The sequence below is a fragment of the Grammomys surdaster genome, unplaced genomic scaffold, assembly GCF_004785775.1.
Source record: "Grammomys surdaster isolate TR1022 unplaced genomic scaffold, NIH_TR_1.0 170, whole genome shotgun sequence".
Classification (NCBI taxonomy): Eukaryota; Metazoa; Chordata; class Mammalia; order Rodentia; family Muridae; genus Grammomys; species Grammomys surdaster.
In genome coordinates, this window is record NW_021604618.1 from 24,352,661 (window position 1) to 24,358,660 (window position 6,000).

The window sequence follows — 6,000 nt, forward strand, 5'->3', positions numbered from 1 at the left end:
GACACTCAAGGAAACAGGTTCATACTACACAAAGTCACTAAGTTTTTTTGTTTTTGTTTTTTTTTTTTTGGTTTTTCGAGACAGGGTTTCTCTGTGTAGCCCTGGCTGTCCTGGAACTCACTCTGTAGACCAGGCTAGCCTTGAACTCAGAAATCCACCTGCCTCTGCCTCCCAAGTGCTGGGATTAAAGGCATGCACCACCACTGCCCGGCAAAGTCACTAAGTTTTAAGTCTCAATCTCAATTTTACTCATTTTCAGTAAGAAATTAAATCACAACTTGATCCCTACTTACTGAATTGAACTAGAGAATAAGCCCTCTGAAAAAACTTATTTTTTTCCTTTTGTGGGTGGGAGTAAGTCTCAGATAGCCCTGGCTGGCCTCAAACTATGTAGCTGAGGTTGACCTTGAGCTTTTTTTTTTTTTTTTTGGTTTTGGAGACAGGGTTTCTCTGTGTAGCCCTGGCTGTCCTGGAACTCACTCTGTAGACCAGGCTAGCCTTGAACTCAGAAATCCACCTGCCTCTGCCTCCCAAGTGCTGGGATTAAAGGCGTGCGCCACCCCGCCCGGCGACCTTGAGCTCTTGTCTGCCTTCAAGATATTCTGCTATCACACCCAGCTACTGAAAGAGTATTATAGCTAATATCTAGTTAGTTAACAGAATGTTATCCCTTCCACTAGATAAGTATCCATTAAAGTCTGCTGGCCAGTGGTATAAGGTGTGTGTGGCTCAATATTAGAGTACTAGCAAGCACTCATGAGTCCTAAGTTCAATGCCCAACAAGTTCATATATCAGCTTAACTTCTCTGGTTACAAGTTAGTTCTGTTACTTGGTCTTATCTTCCCTGTATTTCACCCCTTTTTAGTTAACTTTTAAAAAAGCATACACTGCCATCATTTCCAGACAAGTGAGACTTGGGTACTTAGAGTATTTTTTGTAGCCGACATGCAGCCCTAGGTTTGATTTGTACATGTAGCAGCTATACTGACTCATTGTTGGGCTAATTATTTGGACCCAGCATCCTCTTAGCCACTTGTTTATGAGTTCAAAATACAGATTCAGCACTTCTATAATAAGAATACCTGCTGCTTTAGGCCTCTGCTCTATTAATTTTCATTTCAGATTGCCTTTCATGAAGCGCAGGTTTTTCCTGGACATGAAACAAAACCAGTTCCTTTTTTTTTTCTTTGTTTTTTGAGATAGGATCTCATCATAGCCCAAAGCTGGGCTGGAGTTCCCTGTGTCACTCCACTTGCCTCAGCCACCATACACAGTTAAAAGGTCCCAGTTCTGTAAGGATATCTATCATGAAGTCACTTAAGTGCTTGCTATGTACAGCAAAGTGCTGGCCTGTAAAGATGTCATTGCTGCCTTAACTGTGTATGATGATCTTTAGCTGAAATCAAGAAATGGCTGAAAATGCACTGAGGTTTAAAGGAGGGCAGATGTCTTAACCCCCACTGAGGAAAGGTGAAGAAGTTATCAGGCAGGTTTGTGGCTCCACCCTTAGCCACCATTCCCAAGTTCTAGAAACTCAAGTTTCAAATTCTGACATTTTGGGGGAGACAATCTTAGTTACTTCACAATAATTCCACAGAGGTGTTTAAAATAACTTGATTTTTCACAAATTTGAAGACTGGTGAGGTTAGTTCAGCCATTCTTGTTTAATTCCAGAATTGTGTTCAAATTTGACTAAAGAAGAAATAATCTGAGGCTTAGTTGGATATACAAGATGGTTTCTTCAAACCTGTGTGTGGCAGCTGAGTGTTTCTCCCTGAATAGCTTCTCCATGTAGTTAACTTGGAACTTCCTCAAAGCATGGTGATCTCTTATGGCCCACGCTTTTAATCCTAGCACTTGGTAGACAGAGAGAGGCAGGTGGATCTCTGTGAGTTTGAAACCAGCCTAGCCTACAAAGCTAGTCCAGGACAACCAGGGCTTGTTACACAGAGAAACCTTGTCTTGAAAAACCAGGGGGGAAGAAAAAAAGGAATTTTTATGTGAGTTGGGTATGGTGATGCATGACTCTACTCCAAATACTTAGGCAACAGAGGGAGGAAGAACAGTACCATTCAAGGCCATCCTCTTCTCCAGTTAGTTTGGGGCCAACCTGGTCTACAAGAGACCCAGTCTCAAAAAACCAAGACCAACAGGCTTCTTAAATAGCAGACAGCATCTACAGGAGCACTTTACAAAATAACAGATAGGTTCCAAGTCACCATATGGCTTAGGATTTGATGTTTCTGTAAATTCAATAGTTCAAAAAGAAACCATAAGGGTTCAGATTCAAGTGAAGACTATGACTTAAGGCTTAAATACTGTTCTCTGGGGAGTCAACACTGGAAGGATTTACCACATGTTGGCGTTGGTACTGGGTTGCTCATACCCTACTTGGGGACAGGTCCCAACTACATGATCTCTCTTGAAGCACATACTATTTGGAAGGCTTGTGGGAAAATAATAAGAGGTCCACAAAACAAGAGACCCTGTGGTACAGGTCCAATGGATTTAGGAGAAGACTCCTAAGTCTTCTAGATTTGCTGGGAAATTAGCTGTGGTAAAACAGCAGGCATGGCTATCTGCTGTTGTATACTCCAGCAATCTCCAGAGAAGGAGAAAGTTCTCTCATATACAGAGCCAAATAACCAGGTCACTAAAAGCAGAGCATCTGAGTGACTAGAACAATGTGCCACATTCCATAGTATTTTATATTTATATGTATTTTATATACACAGTTGGAATGTAAAACCAATCCAAATAGTAGACAACTCAATAGTAGTCATTTTAAAGGCAAATTACTGAGCATTTACTATGTGCCAGGTACCGGGAATACAGAGCAAAGAAAATAGTTACATGTGCTGCCACACAGGTCTGTCACCCCATCTCATCTAATTGGAAGACAGAGGCAGGAGGATGAATCTAGAGTGGAGGTCAACCTAGCAAGTTCCAGGTCTAAGACCTTGTTTCATGGCCCCCTCCCTACTTCACAACAACCAACAACGGGTAACAGGCAAGAGACCCATGCTTCAGATAGAAAACAGGGTTTCACAGAAGGAATGTGATGACAAACTCAGAAAACAGATGAGCAAGTGTGGTACCACACTGTTTATTCGGGGCTAGGGACCAAACTCAGGGCCTTCTGCATGCTAGGCAAGCACTCTACCAACTGAGCTGTATGCTCAGCCCACAGAAGGGACTCCTGTAAATGGGACATTTGGCTTTAATATGAAGGAGGAGAAGCCATCCATGTGATCAAGTGTGGGACGAGCACCACAGGCAGGAATATTGACTCTAAGGCTCCTAGAGGCAGCCTCAGCAATGAAGGGAATAAAGGGGGGAGGGGGAATCAGAGGGAAGGAGAAACAGCAGAAGGAAAAGAGGGAGAAAAAGGTAAAGAAGGAAAGGAGACTGGCATACATTTGAAGGAAGTAGGTCAGTCTATGCTGATCTAAGGGATTCCTGACCACGAAAAGACGAACTTTCATTTTGGGACAGGGTCACATATAACCCAGGCTGCCATCAAACTTAGTATGTAGTTAAGTATAGCTTTCCTTTTTGATTCTCCTGCTTCCAACTCCTGAGTGCTTGGGGTTACAGGTGTGTGCAACCATCATTTATATGGTGCTAAGGATTGAATTTACGGCCTTGTACATGCTGGGCAAGCACTCTGCCAACTACGTTACATCCCCAAGCTAAAAAGTTAAGGGTTTTCTAAAAATAGAAAGTCATTACAGATATTTTACCTGGAAGGAACCACTGTTATTTACTATTTATTTGGACAGGTTGGCCTCAAACTTGGCATCTTTTAGCTTCTGCATCAAGGGTACTGGAATACAGGCCTGAATCACCACCACACTTGGTATAAATTACATTTTTTAGCAAGCACATTGTTGTGTGGGGATGGACTGTGGAGAAAGGAAGATGGAATACCAGTTGGGAAATTACAAAAAAGATTCAGGTAGTAGTAGTTTTTCAATTTCAGTAATGGAAACAGCTACAAACCTTGGTAACAAATGGAACTCAGGAGGTGAGAGAGGGTAAGAAATAAGTGGCAGCTCTCAGATTTGGGCATCTGAGCGAGTGTGACCACCACTCAACCTCCCAGGCTTTAACTGTTTCCTCCTCTGACCTTCAATCCACTCAGCCCCTACATTAGGGCTTGCCACAGAAACAGGTCAATGGGATGATGCATATATCAAAAGAGATTTTAAGGAATTTAGATCACACAATTATCCAAAATTTTCAGGGCAAGTAAGTAGGATATCGATCCAAGGGACATCTGATGCTATGGTCTGGAAGCATAAGTCTTCCTTCCTAGGGTCTTAATTTGGATTAAATAATTTAAATAAATGTTAATCACATCTAACATTCACAGCAACTAGACTGGTGTTTGACTAAAAATTAGGGAACATGGGTACCACAGTCTAGTCAAACTGATACATAAAATTAACCATTCTATCGCCTTTGACCTTTAGTTTTCAGACTGGTTCCTTCCTTTCCATTGTCACTGGCTTAATTCGGGCTTGAATTCTTCTTGCTGAATTAATTCATTCAAGTTGGAAGTCTCACAGCTCTGTAGTAATGGAAGGAATGCAGAGGCTCTTGGTTTTATCCCGAGCACAGCAAATTGATTATACTTATGTATTATGTACTTTGCCAAATTATAAATGGATGCCTTCTTTATAGAGCGTCGCCTTTCACTTTAATAATGCTGTAGAATATTTCTTGAAAGATCACCTTCTAAAATGTTTACTTGTAGACGAAAAATAGACAAGAAATGGAAACTAATAAGAGAATGGCTGATCTGTGTCTTATCTTTTTAAAACTTTAAAAACCAACCTTATGCCTTTAATCCCAGCACCTAGGAGGCACCGGCTGGTGGATTTGAGTTCAAAGCCAGTCTGGTCTACAGCTGTAGTGAATTCCAGGACAGCCCAGGTTACACAGAGACACTTGTCTTAAAAAAAAAAAAAAAAAAAAAAAAAAAAAACTTAAAAAACTATGAATATGCCGGGCGGTGGTGGTGCACGCCTTTAATCCCAGCACTTGGAAGTCAGAGACAGGCGGATTTCTGAGTTCGAGGCCAGCCCGGTCTACAGAGTGAGTTCCAGGACAGCCAGAGCTATACAGAGAAACCCTGTCTCGAAACAAAACAAAACAAAAAACCAAAACCAAAACCAAAACAAAACAAAAAACCTATGAATATATTGGAAAACCAGACAATATCTAAACTAGCTCGCCCCTTAATGTCCTTACAGAGAAGCCCAGTGCCAAGGGGGAAAGAATTTTGCTCCTTTTAGGTTCTTTATTATCAGTTTACCTGTTCGATTGCACTCAGTCAGAAGAGCACCACAAGCCTTCTCTCTACCAGAAATGCAAGTCACAAGTCACTTGGTTTCTCAAACTCCAACTTCACCAGTACCTACCGCGGGTAGGAAACTGCAACCTCCGTCGTCGTTAGTGCTACCTTTTTACATCTAACCTCATAATGCTTTTTTTTTTTGTAGCCATTGCACTGTGTCGAAATCTGTTTACCTAACTATTTTTGCTATTGTGTTGAGGACAAACTAGATAATATACGGGCACGGACTACGGAACTCGGAAATGTTTTCGCCAAAGAATCACCGTGCTGTGCTCCGGGTGATCACGGGAAGGGAAAACCCGGGAGACTTGGGGTAGACTTCAATCTCCGTGCCGGAATGCCAGGAGGCCGCGAGAGAACCGCCCTGTCTACTTCTTCCTCACCGCGCGCCTGCTGGCTCCCAGTCTACTAGCACTAGAATTTCCGCTCGCCAGACGAGCACCGCCCTACTCACGCGTGCGCACTTCCTCTTCCTTCGGGGGGGGGGGGGGGTTGGGAGGGGGATCAGGTTGGTCCGCGTCTCCAAGCCCAGCGTCGCCCCGCCCCGCCTCGTCCAGCCCCGCGTTGCCCGGGGGGCGGAGCCTCGGCCAGGCGCCCAGTCAGCCACAGTCCCAGCCTGCCCCGCGCGGGCCAACGA